General features: G+C 34.3%; 1 long non-coding RNA gene across 4 annotated transcripts in view; it reads right to left on the bottom strand.

Moving 5' to 3' along the window:
- Positions 1–15,157: 15,157 nt before the first annotated feature.
- LOC103097349 (uncharacterized) overlaps positions 15,158–18,408 on the bottom strand; it is an 86,618-nt gene continuing 83,367 nt past the window's right edge. For all 4 annotated transcript variants that reach the window (XR_001625045.2, XR_008912330.1, XR_008912332.1 and 1 more), the window contains exon 4: positions 15,158–15,298. This is a non-coding gene — a long non-coding RNA (uncharacterized LOC103097349). The remainder of the gene's footprint in view (positions 15,299–18,408) is intronic.

The raw sequence follows: 18,408 nt of genomic DNA on the forward strand, positions 1-18,408 counted from the left end.
AACAAAAATACTTTGATTTCAGTTTGGCAGATACAAGTCAATATAAATATTCAAAATTTAAGGCTTTGTCTCACTGATGAACTTTAATAATCTAGATTTACAAAAGAGATTTTCAAAATAGTGTTAACATTTTGAAATGCCTACACCTTATTTTTGTCCAACATCATACATTTAACTTCCAAGGAGAAGAACTATTTTTAAGTAATGTTTCTGACAATATCATTTCCTGGCATAGCATAATCCCTCTGCATTACCGAGGACAAATCATTTCCAGACATGTCTAGTAAGAGATACTTGCCCATCCATAATACTTACAAACTCTATTGAAATCTTGACATGCTATTTTCATTGCTTATAAATATACCCTCCACTAACTGAGCAAGGCTATAGCTGTCACAAAAAAGAAAAGAAAAGAAAAAGTTAACTTACTTTCCCTGTTATCAAAGTTAATGTAACTAAGGATGAAAAAATCATGTTTTATAGTTTTTAATGATGGAGATTGAGAGAAGGTGGTAACTGGCTAACTGCAATGATGAAGAGGCCATCCCCATGAAGGCCATTATTTGCATATGGATTCAGAGAGTTAAGCTCCATCCAGATGATGTACTTGGTATATTGGTGATAACTGTAGAGGTTGAGCTTTCTTCTTCCTTAAGAGTTTATACACCTGGGATTCTTAGTTGAAGGACATCAGGTGTAGTAATCATAGGAAGCATGCTTCAAAAAATGTAAAGCTCCCTAGAGTTTATAACGACAGCAGCAAATTTGAAAATGTATTTTAGGATAAATATTAGGACTTTAAATGTATCATGCTAGAAAAAATATTCTTTACTTTTTTTAAAGGGACAGACTCAGGTCTGCATTTGTTCCTATTTCCTAAATATAGAGTTTTGAAAAGTTTTCAACTTAAGTAAACCTATTCTTTCTAAGAGTTTTCAGATAGTCATTATTCAATATTTTCCCTAATTCTTATAAATATCTATGATACTCAAACCATGATTTTTAACATAAGGGGACCATGTATCCTCATGAATTCTATAGACATATTTCCAGTGGTCCATCATGGGAAAAATTTATATCTTTATTGAATATAATTGTGTTTTCTTTATAATGTTATATATTTTATGTTAATCATTTTAAAATATTGTTCTCAGACTGTGTTCTTGACTTCATCTGGATTCCAAAAGGGTCCATGACATCCCAAAAGGTTAAGTATCTTTGTCTGGAGTTAATATTTAGATAATGATAGTTACTAATAATTGCTGTAATTTTTAAAGAGTACTGTAAGGTTCGATGAGCACTTTTACAAATATTAATTTATACATGGATCAAAAATGTCAGAAGATGATTATTAAAAACTGTACTGACTAGCATAATCTAGAAAAAAACAAAACCAAACACAATTAACTTATTTTTTCTCTCAACATTTCTAGAACAGAGTGCTTTTATTATCTCCATTTTAAATGTAATGGAATTGAGGCAGTTGGAGGTAAAATTATTTTCCCATAATGATATAACTAATAAATGCCCAAGCCTAAATTTGAATTTGGGTCTTTCTAATTCTAAGGACAACCTGCTAGTTTTATCTGTCTAGATGCCTCTGATACTAAACTGCCTTCAAGGCTGGACTCCATTAATGTAGGGAACTCCAAGATATAAAAGCTCTCCTTACCAATCTGATACTTGATTTACAACTCAGAGAATTTCCTAGAACAGTGTTTCTTCATGCCTTATCCATGAGATCATTTAAGGGGTACACAAACTATCATATAAATTGTTCAGTCATTTTAGCCATTTCCAGCTCTTTTTTTTTCCAGCTAAGAAAGATCCTGAAGTAGTTTGCCATTTGACCAATCAAGATTAAGTGACTTGCACAGGGTCATACAGTAAGTGTCTGAGATCTATTTTGAATACTAGTCTTCCTGACTCCAGACAAGCACTCTATTTACTGTGCTTTCATATCTATCCTTTCATAGCAATATAAAAATTTTATTTGACTTTTAAGATGCTCCAATTATATAGCTGGGTGAGGACAGACCTTCATATGCTTTTAACAACAAAAGCATATTTTGTGATAAATTAAATGCAAAAGTAAATGTGAGAAACCAACTGTATTTTATTAAGGCAGACATTAAAAATATTGCAATAACTATTTAACCCAATACTATTCATCCCCAATTTATTTGTTTTGGAAAATGTTGTTAGTCACAAAAATGTCAAATATTTTAACATGATGGGTTTATTATTGTTTTATAATGTATTCATATTTTGAAATATTATGTCTTAATTTCCTAGATACTAAATTTTAGTAGATTTAATGAAATGAATAAAAGCACTTTGGCTTCTCAATTTTAGGAGCCTAAAGGAACTTAAAGAAATTAGGTTAGCTATCATACAGCCAATATGTATCAGTAGAAAGATTTGAACTTGAATCCAGATATTCTTGGCTGGGAGCTAGCTCTCCATCTTATAATATTTATTGGGAAAGGAAATGGGGAATATGAAAACTGGGGGAATAAATAATGGGAGGTTTGCATAGGGGTAAGGAGGAGTTAAGGGGAGAGAGGGAACACTGTTTGGTGAAGCAAAGGAGGGAGATGCCCCCTGCTGAGAGGAAATAGAAGGGTCCAATAAAGACTGTTTGTTGTAGAATGATTGAACTGAAGTTCAGCTCCCTTTATGACCAGAAAAAAATAGTCCACTTATCTGACTGCGAATTCAAATAATATAAAGTTTAATAACCAGTGAGAATTGGAGTTTTTCCTTAGCTTCAGAGTATAGGGCCAGGCCATAGAGACTGGCAGAGGGTTTTCCCACTTCTGTATACTCTATATCAGTCTAGTTTATCTTTTTAGAATCTTAGCAGTAGATAGAAAGCAAATAAGAACAGGTCTAACCTTCAGAACTCTGTGTCTTCCAGCTGAACCAAGAAGAGCATGCCACTCCAGACTGGGCTGAATAAGCTCCTCTCTCCTTCCACACCAGGAAGCAAGTCCCAACCCTGCAGGAAGGAAGTGCTAGTCACAAGACCCCACTGCCACTCCCAGTTGGCCCCTTCCCCCACAAACTGTCAGTCTAATTTGCTTTCCACAATCTACAATATCATATTTAGAAAGGGTGACAGTTCTCACTGAGGTAGGAAGGGGCTACAGTGGATAAAGTGCCAAACCTGGAGATAGGCAGACTTATCTTCCTAATTTCAAAACTGACCTCAGATACTTAGTAGCTATGTGACTCTGGGTAAGTATCTCTGCCAAGAAAACACCAAATAGAGTCACAAAGAGTTGGGCAAGACTGAAATAGCTGAATAATGACAAAACAGTTCCCATGGAGAGACAATTTAAATAGCTTTAAAAGGAAAACTTGGGTCAGCAAGGGCCATACACAAAAATGAAAAGAGATGGAATGAGCATCCACAGAGATTCTACATAAAATTGTCATCTACTCAATGATACGTGTAAAACCCAGCCGAATTGCTCATTGGCTACAGGAAGGGGGATGGCGAAAGGGAGGGAAAGAGCATGAATCATTTAACCATGGAAAAATATATTCTAAATTAATTAATTAATTAAATTTTAAAATGAAATAAATGTCATCTACATTATTTTTCATCTGACTAATTCTGTGAATATTTCATCAAGTAAAATTTAGTAAGATGTCTTCAGGATTTGTTAGGAATTTAACTCTAATTAATGTGAAAGAGGCAATATTAATGCTTAAAAAGACAGAGACAAGGAAATAACAGATTAAAGTTTCCCAGCTTGATCCCAACCTTTCAATATTTAAGTGCCTTTTGGAGGCTTATCAAAGCTCTTAAGTGATTTGCCATATCCTTCCTCTGACAATCACTGTGTAAATGTGAAGAATTCAGCTCATATAAGCATTAGTTATTGTCATTTGTAGAAAGGGGTTCTAAACTTTCATAAGCTACATAGTCTATAATAATATGTAACTTGCATGTTACATATTATATAACTAAACCTAATTAGATTTATACATCCATAAGAGTATGGGCCTTAAAGTATTCACCTCAGGAAAAATAAACTCATTCCAGTGATGCTAGCTCAGAACATTTATTCAAAGAAGTTTGATTTGAAAAAAAAAAATTGTTACATGACTTGCAGTTACTCCAATCGTTTGAATTGCTTTGATTAGGTAGAACTATTAGTATTTCTCAAAAATTATTTTAATTCCACAAAATTGTGGTATTTCAATAAAAATAAGATAATTTCGAATAGTGTTCCTAATACTAGTAATTGCTTATTCTCTAAAGATCTGAACTTTCGGTATTATTGAATGTGTAATCTGTTTTTCCAGGCTCAGTTTTTGATGTTTAAAATGATGAAACCTAGGAGAAAATGGCCTTCAGATTATAAGCATAAACTGTAAGAGTCCTAAATTACTTTGAAATAACCATATTTTGGACTACAGGTCTGATTTTGCAGTCTGTCTCCAGGTAGAGTTGACTCTGGCCTCTGAGCATCATTGGTATGGATTGCATCTCTCTATCTGTATTAAAGCATGCTGGAAATACAGCATTAGGTCACATTGTCAGGCAGTACAGCAATCATTTTGGGTACTCCCAGGCGATAGGAAAATGAATCCTTCCTAGCAAATGTGAGTTCCCTTACTGATATAAAGACTATTCAGCCTTGCAAATTGCATAAGTCAGAAGATCTTTATTATTATTTTTGCTTTCTATAATTATTGAGCATCTGGGGGATGGGAGATATGAAAAATGTCAGGAGAGGTGGAATCTTTGCCAATGGCCATATGTTTTACCAGTGACTAACATGTTAGATATATCCAAGCTTAGGAGCTGGAGCAGGGGAGAGAAGTTGGTATTAGGGAGTTCTTTTTTTTTTTTTAATTGTAAAAACAAGTTTTATAATAATCAAAATACTTAAACAAATTTTAAAGAGGTTTTGAGAGTTTTGTTTTCAAATCATTGCATAGGTCTAGTTGGCCCAGGAGCAGATGACAGTGAGGGCAGGTATGAGCAGAAGTAAGCAACACAATTCCTGAAGCCTCCAAGAAAGAAACTCCAGCCATACCCCTAAAGCAAACTCATCATTTTCTTTCCTGATCTCTATGTCCTTCCTGTATAATTTCCATACGTTAAGGACTTGCCCAATTAGTCTTATAGTCTTAGAGATTTGCTTGAGGTTCAGTGTTAAGTGTCTTGACCATGGTCACATAGCTAGGAAGTGCCAGAGGCAGGATTTCTTCCTAGATCCTCCTCATTCTGAGACTAGTACTGATTCAGATTCTAACATGGTTCTCTCTCCCTCTCTCCTTCTCTCTCTCTCTCCTTCAATCTCTCTTCTCTCTCCCTTTCTTTCCCTTTCTCTCTTTCTCTCTCCTCAGACTTGCTTTTTTCTTTTTTTCTCTCCTCATATTTGTAGACATACATCCATATAAACATACATATACATACACACACATATATATGTGTATATATATATATATATATATATATATATATATACAGATTACACGCAAACATGTACATTAATTCTGCTAACTGCTGTTACTGTGATGGTACCAACATACCTTTCCAGTTTCTTTTCTCATACTCCTTATGTCTTCTTGCATTCTGTTCTTCAGCAAAATGAATTGTTCTCCCCCACTGAACATACTCTGCCCTCTCCTATTAAGTACTCAATAAATGCTCATCAAGTCTACCTATTCCCTTTACCAACAAGGATATGAGATCCAGAGTGGTCAGTGTATAATCAAATGCCAGAGGCAGAACCAGGATTTGAACTTGTGTCCTTTGACTTGAAAGGCAGCATCATTCCCACTGTACAATGTCAAGACCATTTATCTCCTCTGGCACAGAATACAGGGCTCTCTACAGAACGCAGTATGTGTGTATAACAAATATTTATTGAATTAGATTTGATTGAATTGTGATAATTCATATGCATTATCTAGGCAAATCATCAATTTGTCAATGTCTAATGTCTAGAGCATAGCTAGGAGGCATGATGGAGGACTGGGCTTAGAGTAGGAAGACATGTTCAAATCTAGTCTCAGATACTATTTCTGTGACCCTGAAAGTTTGCCTCAGTTTTTTATCTGTAAAATGAGCTGGAGAAAGGAATAACAAACTACTCCAATATCTTCACCAAGAAAACCCCAAGTGGATCCAAAGAGTCAGATGTGGCTTGAATCACTGAATAACAACTAATGTCTTTGTATTAGGTCTTAACTATGTTTACTGAGTTTGACATGACATTTCCACTTCATATCCCCCCCTGAATGAATGACTTGGGACTTTGGCTGGCTCTGATTCCTTTGAATTCTATTTGTGCTCTGATTATCCAATTGGTATTTGACTTAATAACCTCAGAGTTTAAACTTGTATTATCCCCTGTCAATTTTTCTCTAAGCCTGCCCATGGCTGTGGTCTTCTAAATCAGTAAAACATAAACTAAAGAATATTTTAGATTTTATTTTTAAACTAGCCCCCTCACATTCAGGCTAGATGTTATCTCATTCATTTACAGTTAACTATCATATAAAAGATGAATGTATTGTGACTCCCTTGAACAATTAGTTTTATTTTTTCAATCTTTACCTTCTATCTTAGAATTGATAATAAGTATTGGTTCCAAGGCAGAAGAGAAATAAGTGATAAAAATGGAGGTTAAGTGACTTGCCCAGAGATACCTATCTAGGAAGTGTCTGAGACCAGATTTGAACCCAAGCTCTCTCATTTATAGATTATGGCTCTCAATCTACTGAGCTACCTACTCATTGCTCCAAAAATCAGTTTTAAAATTGGGTGTACTTTCATTTGAATGTATTGCCCAAATGTCTGGAGTTATTTGCTACAATATAGGTGCAATGAGTTTGTTGATGGTTTGATTCCTTTGCTCCTATCATGCAAAGGAATCACTGGATGTGTTATCATATTGATGGAGATACTTTCCCTAACCAGTATATCTCATAAACGATCTAAGCTTTCTCATCGTGCAAGAATCTTGTTCATATCATTTCATTAATTTCACATTGAACTTAATGCCATGGAAGCTTCCTTTTTGTCTTTTATCATTCTATGGGTAACCATGCAGCACTTGGGCTATCTGTCTCCAAATCCATTATATGACTGATCTCCTTTTCTAAACATACATTTCCTAGCTGATATTCTTATGTCATTTTAAAGAGTCATCATAATTGAAGATATGTTACAGTTTATGCAATATGACATATACCTCCTTTTGGATCTTCAAGTCACCCACATTTTGGATTTTTTTGGATTACAGTATTCAAATCATTAAAGAAACTCAGAATTAGAAGGCTGAGAGGCTATCTGGTCCAATTAATATATGAAGAAGAACTCTGTCTATAACATAAAAAAAGATGTTTCAGCCTTCACTTGAAAACCTCCATTCAGTTAGCATGTAGACCTCACCATTTCTCAAATTATCCCATATCATCAGGCATAGTTTTAATTGTTAAGCAGTTTTTCCTTTATTTGTCTAATTCCACAACTTTTCAAAACTTCTGTTTTTTGCTCTTTGCTTTTACCCCACAAAGGGACAAGCATAACAAGTCTAAGTTATTTTCACTCATGTGAAGTGATCTAGGAACCTAAGGGAAGTGGCATGTTAGGGAATAATGGAGTGAAGGTCAAAGGAAGAAGAAATAGAATTGATTTTGTCATTATTGTATACTATAGAATATCTGAATAGAAAGGAGAAAGAGACTCTATTTCCAAGGAATTTGGGAAACAAATTACAAGTCTAGAACAGTGGCATGATAGAGTAGAGAGAAAGGATGTTGATTATCTCGGTGTCTGTTGGAATCCTCTCTTTGCCAAAAAATTGAAGAAGCAATTATTTTTTTTTGATTTGCCTTAGTGATAATTTCATCCTTCAAAAGGCAGAGGGACAAAGAGGGAATTTTATTTTGAATCCGATTCTCACTAACCTGAATGAATAGGAGATAATAAGAGAACATCTAGCAGTCTGATATGTTTAAGTTACTTAGGTCTAGGTTAACTGTGTCCTACCATTATTAGGGAAAGTAATGGCAAATGTGATTTTTGAACTAATATCAATGAAGATTTGAGATTGAAAAAGGTACCAAAGTATTGGTGAAAACCAAATGTAGTCCTCATTTTTTAAGGAGAGGAAATCTAATAAAATTAGCACAGAAAAGCCAATCAGCCTGACTTTAATTTGTCAAAATTCTATAGCATATAAAAGGTGTATATCGATGCTTTCCAGAATGTGGTGCCATCAGAAGAAAGCAGATGACATGGGCTTTTGTACAATCATAGATGATGATAATATTATCACTGTAAAAAAATAGACACGAATACAGGACTACAATCCCCACAAGCCCTTGCTCCACTTCCCCAAGATGCTTTGTAATCTCACGGGAATTCTAGGGTGGGCCGAGATGGAGGAAGGATTTAAGCTGGTGGCAAAGGTTTTTGGGGCTCTCTCTCTCTTTTGGACTTCCGTTTTGGAGCAGATGCGTCTCTTCCGTCTCTTCTGTGATGTGAGGTTATCTGGCCTAGGCCTCTGGCCTAGGCACATGTTTTTTCTTATTCTGTATTTTCTTTAATCTTTAACCTTTAATAAACCTCTAAAAAATGTAATACTCCTTGCAGAGAGAAACTAATTTCTACCTGCCTCAGTCTCCCTAAATTTTAACCGTTACATCACCTTTTCTTTCTATTGACATAGAGAGAGTACAGGATATGATACTGTGAGATGCTGTGAGAAACAGCAAGGAACTTTAATATTTGCCAATGGACTATCAAATACAATTAGTTTTGAAAGTTCTTTAAAATTATTGGTTCACTGAAATAACTATGTAGGTACTCACATTGAGTTAAATGTTATTACAGAAAATTTATACAGATCATAGAAGAATAGAAGCTTTTTGAGGGTAGATTTTTAAAAAAATTCTGTTTTGATATTATAATAACCTACCCAGAACCTTTCACAAAAAGAATTCTTAATATCTCATTGTTAAATTGAGATATTGTCATTGAGGGCTAGCTAGGTAGCTAAATTGATAGGTTGCCAGGTCTGCAGAGGGGAAGGCCTGGGTACAAATCTGACCTCAGAAACTTTCTTGCTACGTGGTCCTGGATGAATCACTTAATCTTAATTGCTTAGACCTTACTGCTCTTTTACCTTGGAACCAATAATTAACATTGATTCCAAGACAGAAGGTAAGAATTTTGTGACTACTCACCTTCAAAAGTTTTTTTTTTCATAATAAATTAAATTTTAGATTGTTTAGTTGACTTAATTATAAAAAAGTTATCAGAAGAAGGCTGAATTTGAACTCAGGTCTTCCTGATTCCATGCCTACTATCTATCCACTAAGCCATCTTGCTGCCTCTAGTCTAAGTAAGTGCCTGACAAATGTTTGTTGATTGAACAACTGGCAATATTTCTAGTTTATCCTGCTTAAAGTTTATTTTTTTTATAGCTCTGTTTTCATTTTTCTCCTTCGTTAGATTGGAAACCCCTGGAGAGAAGGGATTGTCTATTACTCCTTTTTAAAATGTCTGGTGTTTAAAAGTGCGTGTGGCACATACTGACCTCAAATCCTAGTTCTAGAGCTCTTTCCACCATTCTGGGCTCTCTCCACAGTAGGACACAGGGAATAGCACAGGAAAGTGATGCTGGATGAGTATCTTTGTGCCTTGTTGAAGACAAACTTAGTCCATTCCATATGTTCCGGAGTGGGACAAATGCAGTTTTGCTTTATGGAGCTGATATTTAGAGCATACTACTGATATTTGCACTCTTTCAGAAAACAAAAACTACTGAGTTTATCACTAAGCACAAATAGTTAAAATGGAAGCTAGGACAGAGCATACTTCTTCCCTAATTGTGATACCACTCAAAGGGGAGATGCTCCTCACCCCAGGCTAGTCTTTCTTCTCCAACAGAGACTTTATGGCACCTCTCAATTTCTTCCCCCACTTGATGAGTCTCTGGATTGGTTCTCTTAAGAATTTTGCTTCTTCTCTTTCCTTCCATGCATATTTTCAGGTATATTTGTGATGCTTTTGTCCCAGCTTCCATAATTGCTAGTTAGGTCTCATATTCCATAATTTGTTTCTGTTCTGGCTGGTGGTGTTTTATTTTTATGTTTTGTGGCTCAGAAGTCTCTGGTAACAATCCAGGCAAGTAAAGTTTCTACCATTCCAGGATGCCTAGTGTTCTCTCCTCCCAGCAGTCATGAAGTCTTTTCATAGATTTTTGGATTCCAGGGTTTACTCCCTTTCAGACAGATTGAATATTTAACCGAGGCCCCTCTGGGATCAAATCCTTCAGTTCTTTGGGAAACTATTTAGTCTAATTTAGGGCTAGCATTAGTAATTTACTAAATGGTAACTTTCTCTAAATGATACACTAGAGAAGGGTCTGAAGGAATTAATGTAGCTTCCAAATAGACCTACTTACAATAAGATAACAGCTGATATACAAGGAAGAACATGGCTCAGTACATATTTTCTTTCCTTTCAGATACAGCAAACATTCATTAGCCAAGCACATCTTTCACTGTGAGGGGTAATGAGGAGTGACCTGAGCTAGCCCCACTTTTCAGTAGCCTTTCAGCTCCTCCATCACACTCTAAACAAATTTACTAAATTGTGCCTTAGGGGTCTGACAGAATTTCTGTGATATTTGCTCATTCCCCCCCAAAAAAAAAATATTGAGTAGATTACAGATTAGGAGAATCTGGTTTGGTAAACTAAGAATGATAGTCTAATCATTTTATTCAAATGAACAAGGCCCACAGAGTCATACATAATCATAGAAAAAGATTTCTAAAGTCACCCAAACCTAAGCCTGTCAGGTATTTTGGTACTGGTTGAGAGATACTGAATGTTGAGTCAACGTTGAGGTAGATAATCCATATGAAAGTGGGGAAACATGGGTGAGAGATACCTAAGAAAGAGTGGACCACTTACCACTGTAATTTGAGTAATACTATGTAGTGCCCATGAAAGTAATTATAGAAAAGACATTAAGATAATTGATGAAAGGTTAAAGATGATCTTCTGAATGTCTGGACTAGGAGTTCTTAACTTGAGGTCTTTGAACACAAGGATCTGGGGGTAAATTACAGGGTACCTCTGAACTTAGAGGGGGAAATTATATCTATATTTTAATTAACCATTAATGGAAGTTGATTATTTCCTTCAATTTTGAATATAGGCAATACTATTATCAATTCTGATATGCCTTTTAAAAATAAAAATGTGGAAAAAATAAATAAAAATGTGATTTTAATTGGCATTAATTTAAATGTATTATGTTTTTGTTAAATGCATTGACTAAATAAATCTATTACTATGTCATTTTTTCTATTTTGATACCTGCATTTCAATATAACTGTTTTCTCTTTTACTATGATATGTTTACTTCAAATATTTAAAAATATATTCTGGAAGAGAGTCCACTTATCAGGAGTCCAAAAGGAGTCCATGAAATAAAAGCTATTAAAAACCTATATTCTAGACTGATAGTAGGTATTGACATGGGCAAGAGAACATCCCTTCTGTACTAGGGAGATAGAATATCAGATAGTAAATTCACTTCGAGCTAACTTGAAACTGATAGTGCTGATAACATTGATGATGGTAGGAATATATAGACATGAGAGAATGAGTGAGGATCGAAAGGTACCTTCGTTTGGGGAATGTGTCTTTGAGCACCAATATGGCAGGAATATGATAGAAAAGGGAAATATGGCATAGTTGATAGACCACTGCAGTTTGAGTTCTAGGTTCAAATCCTACCTAATATTCAAGATATGTGTACCTCTGGGGAAATAATTCAATGTCTCTGAAATTTAATTTCTGTATTAATAATGTGGTGATAATAATATCCATAGGATTCACCTCATTCGTGAATGATTATTGTGAAGACAAAATGAAAGGATATATGTAGTGACTGATTTTACTTTTACTTTTACATACCTTAAAGTTGTATACATGTCAGTTATTATAAAACCTTAAAAAGTGAAGGCACCTATATTTGGAACTATGTTTTGAGTTAAGGATGAATTTGACTGAGATTGTGTAAAGATAATTTTAGGGTTGTGACTTAAAATCTAAATTTAATTGGTTGCCAAGGGAAATCTCAAATAAAATACCCAAGTCAGTCTGGAAATTTATGGTAATTTAATTAATATAGAGGGAAGGAATTTAAGGAGAAGGGGGAAAGAGGATATAAGATTTCTCCTGCCTGGCCTGTGTCAAGGGGAGTTTAAAATCTCCGCCTCTAGGTCTCTGAAGAAGAATACAGGCTTCTAAGAAGACAAAGCTAGAAAGTAAAGGAGGAAATCTCATCCAGAAATTCACCACAGAACCAGACAATAGCTTGTAGCCATGTTAAGATGCCAAAAGGCCCAGCACGCTGCCACCAGCCAACTCTCCGCCTCCAGAAAGAAGCTGGAGAAAGGAAGTAACCCAAATATATAGATCTTTCACTCTTGTGTCTCCTCTAAATGCCCATATCTTTTAGAGTTCTCATCTTCTTTGATTAGATTATACCTTTAGAGTTACTTAACCTTTTTGTGATTAATTTAACCTTTACGGTTACTTAACACCTTTTTGTATTAAGATCTTAAAATAGACTTAACTTAAAGTTCTAGCTTCACTATAAGGTAAGAATTAAGTACCTTCATGTTCAATCAGGAGATTACAACTTTATCTTCCCCTAAAGTATGGTCTAAGTAGGGTGGAGTAATTTACCATTCACAATCCCACCCCCCCCCAATTTTGTTAGACTATGTATCTTCATTGTTAAATTCAGGAAATAGCTAAATCCAGTCTTCATAATTGTGACTAGGGTATGCTTCCTCTATGGAGTAATAAGGAAGAGCTCTTTCCCTGGGGAAAAGACCAATTTTTCCCTCTGATAGGATTTTATGACATCTACAGGGGAACTCAGATGTAAGATGGGACCCTGGACAAATAGATATACTACAGTCTTCTGGGAGATAATAAATAGATGTAGGCAAACATGGATGCTCTATAGAAGATTAGACGATGGTACTAAGGATGTACTAGTGACTGGTAATATTTATTAGATATAAAAGAGAAATTTAAGTGGTACATTAAGACTGAAATTGCAAATGACTAGAAAGAATCAGAGGAGAATGCCAAAGAAGGGGAGCAACCTTGGAGAGTTGTTTTTTGAAGTCCTGTCCAGGGCAATATATAAGTAATTGAAAGTATATTTGTCAATTGGGAAATGTTCCTCATTGATGTTTATCATTATTTTAAAAAGTACATTTTTATTTCTATCTTTGGCTTTTTAATCATCTAAAATTCTTCTAGTTTCCTACCCTTCTCTGCAACTTCACAGTCATCTAATATAATAAATATTATTTTTAAGAAAAAAATCAGCAAAACTGATCAGTATATAAAAATATGAAAAAACTTGCATTGTATTATTTTGTGAACCTCCTATGTGCACAGGAATTTGGAAGGGTATATTTAAATATCTCCTTAATGAAGTCATCATGCTAATTCTTTTCATTTTGAAGCACTGACTTTTAATTGTTTTTTTGTTTATTATATCCATTTACATTGTTGTGGCCATTGTGTGTTTTTATAGCTGTTTGTTTACTTTTATCCTATTGAAGAAATCTTCCCATGCTTTTTTGTATTAATCATAATCATCATTTCTTACCAAAAAGCAATACTCACTATTGTAATTTACCACAATCTGTTTAACCATTACTCTATCTCTGCTATATATTTATATAATTTGGATACCAAACCCTTTGGATCCAAAGAGTTTTTCCTTCCAATTTGACTGCTTCCTATTATATTCTAAATATATTCTTTTGGTCATGTGGAAGGTTTTTGGTTTCATGCAATTAAATTATATATTTTATTTTTAACTGCCTATATTAATTTTTTTTCCTAAGAATATGTCCACTACTGCCCCCTCACACATTAATTTTAGTGGTACAGCCTTTAATTTAAGGATCATGTATTCATTTTATTTATTGTAGAATATAGCATGACAAATTTTTGTTTGAAGTGGTTGTTGACAGGTATTTAATTTCTAAATCCCAAAATGAATTACTAAAGTAAATGGAATTTATGATATAATAGAGGGAAGATATTAAGGAATATGAGAGAGAGAGAGAGAGAGAGAGAGAGAGAGAGAGAGAGAGAGAGAGAGAGAGAGAGAGAGAGAGAGAGAGAGAGAGAGAGGAGAGAGATAAATCTGGCTTCCTCTGAGCCAGGTAGAAATTCTAAGGCCCTAATCAGGGAAAAAAGTCTGAAGACAATGCACCTTTCCTGGAGGAAAGACCTGAAGCCTCCAGGAAAGGCAGGGTTATTAAGTCAGCCTTTCACTCACCAAGGGTGACTGTCTAAACGGGAAGCAGTCTGAGGTCTTCTGCATGAGCTCCTCCAGGGATCCAGTTCCACATTCTCTCCTCTGAGTCAGAGAGCTCTTTGATGTCCTCGAATTGAATATCAAATTGAATATCTCTTCTTCTGGTATCTGATCCTCTTTTTTAAAGTTCTTTTTCTCTTGTGTCACCTCCCCTAAATTTGACATCTACCAACCACAGCAGATGCTCCTTTCCAGGACTACCCACTCTTTAGGTCATACCTTCTTTGGTTAGATTATACATTTTTTGGTTAGTTCACCTTTTGAAGTTACTTAACACCTTTTTGTAGTAAAAATGGGTAGACCTACTTAAAATACTGAGTTATCACCTTTTTGTAGATTAAAATCTAAAAATAGATTGTGGATTATAATTCAATTTTCCCAGTAAAGGAAGAGCTAAGTACCTTCATTGTTACAATTAGGGGATTACAATTTAATCTTCACAATAAAGGAAGAGAAAAGTATCTTCACTGTTACAATCAGGAGATAGCTAAATCCAAACTTCACAATCCCCCTAATGATCATTGGGAGAGTAGTCTGCCCATTGATCATTTAACTGAATCATTTTGTAGTCCTAAAAAAGTCTAACTACAGATGTATACAATATTTCGCTTTCTAAGAGGAAATTACAGTAATTAGAGAGAAATAGAAAAGAGAGAAAGCAAAACCAATGTTTTGCTAGGCACATTGACAAAAATCCAAACTGGGGGCAGTCCCCTTTGGCATAAAAGTGTACATTTACAATAAATGTTCAATTCCTTTTTATTCAAATGATTGTACCCAAAAGTTCATTCTGGCTATTCTTGATGCAGTGTAGGTTTCTGCAAGCATATTTGTTCAAAGAGTTCATTCTTCTGGATTCGAGGATTTAGCAAACTTCTTTTCCTGAAATTCTTCTGAAACAAAATTTTAAATATTGGATTTTTATAAAAATACAATACAATCCCCCACTGAGGAGGGTATTTATCAACACCTGGATCAACTCAAAGTAGTTGAGTTATGGGTGTATGAGTCAATTATCAAAAGAAAAATCCAAAAACATGAAAGAAAAATGAATAGAGAAAAAATTAAGCTTTTGAGAGAAATAAAAATCTCAAAATTAGAATCAAAATAGCAAAAACTATATATGTACAATTTCTGAATTAAAAAGGAATAAATTCATAATAGGTCCTTATTGTTAGGGTCCATTTAAAGTAAATTTTATCCCACAAGTCTGTAAGGGAAAAATTGCAGTAATATTGTATTTACCCATTATAAGTTAAGAATACAGGAAGTTGCCATAATGAGAGAAAAAAAAAGACTAGATTTTTGTGTAAAAAGGGAAGTGTCATTTCTTAGCCTGATCTTTCGTCATTTCTCAGGGATAGGGGAGACAGAAAAGCTAATTCTTAGGTACTTTCATAGCAAGTATTTTACATGGAGTGTGGTTCAAGAAGTCCTGCTTCTTAACATATGTCAAGAGCTAGAACCTCGAATCTCACACTAAATTTAAGTCCTTTCATATTGGTGTAGAAGTGCAGCAATCCCACATGGATTGGTTTCTTTTGACCTCTGTGCTCCTTTGGCACTTTAAATCTGTGCTTCTATGGCACTATATAGATAACATGTGTGCTCCTTTTTTGATCCCTAGAATCAGATAAAATCATTAATCACAGTCCCATAACATTTATCAATAAATGGCAGGTTTCTATAGTCTAAAGCTTTTGGGTATGCATTTTTATGCTAAGCAAATGTATATCTTAGTTTATTGCAAAAATCAAAAATATAAAGAAAATCTTTTCAATACAATTACATGTGCTTCAAATGCAAAAATGAGAGAAAGGAAAAAATAAAATACTGTATGACAAAAATAAAGTGCAATAAAATAGTACAGATCCATCAATAGGGAAGTCTTATCATAATCAATAGTTAAATACTATCAATATAGTCAATTATTCATTATCAACAGAAGGTATAATCAGTCACAGAGGTACTGTATTCCAAAAAATCCATTTCTTCTTCTTTGCTACTATTTGGAGGGGAGACAAAACTGAAAAGGGTTAATTGATATCAACAAAATCAATAGAGTCTAAGAGGCACCACATTCTGCCTCACTTGAAGGGGTAGTAGCACCCCGAGTATTTTTTGGATGAGCTCCACTTTTTATATGTTCTATTGTCTCAGTTTGAGCACTATCATTTTCCCAATTTCTATTTCTATAATTTTGATTTCTAAAAATTTGATTCCTATAGTCATTTCTATCAGGTCTAAAGTCATGATTTCTATGGTCATTATTATAGCCATTTCTATAGTTATTATTTCTAAAGTTTTTATTATTTCTTTTCCCCATAGCCAGTTCTTACAGACCATCATTACATGGTCTTTTTTCCACAATGAAGGCATGTTATTGATTTATCTGTAGATTCCTGTAAAGGGGTTATGGTCTCTCCATGATTTTTCAGTTTTCTTTTTAAGATTTCAATTTCTTTCTATAAGTCTTCCACTGATTTACTGTTTTCGTCACATCTTTTTGAATGGCCCTTATAAATGTAGACTGCTACTCTCCTCAATTCTTCAAGGTCCAAAGAGTCCCAGTTTGGACAGCTAGTTTTAAACTATTCTTTTACCTATGAACAACAATTCTTAATGAATTGTCTACATATTTGTCTAATGTCTCTTTCTCTGGATATATCAAAGTCCATATATATGTTCCCCACATCAATAAGTCTGTCCATAAACTGAGATGGAGTCTCAGTTTTTAAAAAAGGAAAATTTTAAAAAAAGGAAAGAAAAAAACAAATTGACAGTATCCACGATGAAAAGGGAGACATCACATTAAATGAAGAGGAAATTAAGGCAATCATTAAAAACTACTATGTCCAAATATATGGCAACAAATATGGCAATCTAGGTGATATGGATGAATACTTACAAAACTATAAATTGCCTAGACTTACAGAGGAAGAAATAAATTACCTAAACAACCCTATATCAGAAAAACAAATTGAACAAGCCATCAAAGAACTCCCTAAGAAAAAATCCCCAGGTCCAGATGGATTCACAAATGAATTCTATCAAACATTCAAAGAACAACTAATCCCAATATTAAACAAACTATTTGACAGAATAGCCCAAGAAGGAGTTCTACCAAATTCATTTCACGACACAAACATGGTACTGATCCCAAAGCCAGGCAGGTCAAAAACAGAGAAAGAAAACTATAGACCAATCTTCCTAATGAATATAGATGCAAAAATCTTAAATAGGATACTAGCAAAAAGACTCCAGCAAGTGATCATGAGGGTTTTTCACTATGACCAGGTAGGATTCATACCAGGAATGCAAGGATGGTTCAATATTAGGAAAACCATCCACATAATTGACCACATTAACAAGCAAACTGACAAAAATCACATGATTATCTCAATAGATGCAGAAAAAGTCTTTGATGAAATACAACACCCATTCCTATTGAAAACACTAGAAAGTATAGGAATAGAAGGACCTTTCCTAAAAATAATAAACAGTATATATCTAAAACCATCAGCAAACATCATCTGCAATGGGGATAAACTAGAAGCTTTCCCAATAAGATCAGGAGTGAAACAAGGATGCCCATTATCACCCCTATTATTTAACATTTTACAAGAAACACTAGTAGTAGCAATTAGAGAAGGAAAAGAAATTGAAAGTATTAAAATTGGCAATGAGGAGACCAAGCTATCACTCTTTGCAGATGATATGATGGTATACTTAAAGAATCCTAGAGAATCAACTCAAAAAGCTAGTCAAAATAATCAACAACTTTAGTAAAGTTGCAGGATACAAAATAAACCCACCTAAGTCATCAGCTTTTCTATATATCTCCAATCCATCTCAGCAGCAAGAATTGGAAAGAGAAATTCCATTTAAAATCACCCTAGACAATATAAAATACTTAGGAATCTATCTGCTGAGACAAAAACAGGAACTATATAAACACAACTACAAAACACTCTCCACACAATTAAAAGTAGATCAAAACAAT

The sequence above is a fragment of the Monodelphis domestica genome, chromosome 5, assembly GCF_027887165.1.
Source record: "Monodelphis domestica isolate mMonDom1 chromosome 5, mMonDom1.pri, whole genome shotgun sequence".
NCBI lineage: Eukaryota > Metazoa > Chordata > Mammalia > Didelphimorphia > Didelphidae > Monodelphis > Monodelphis domestica.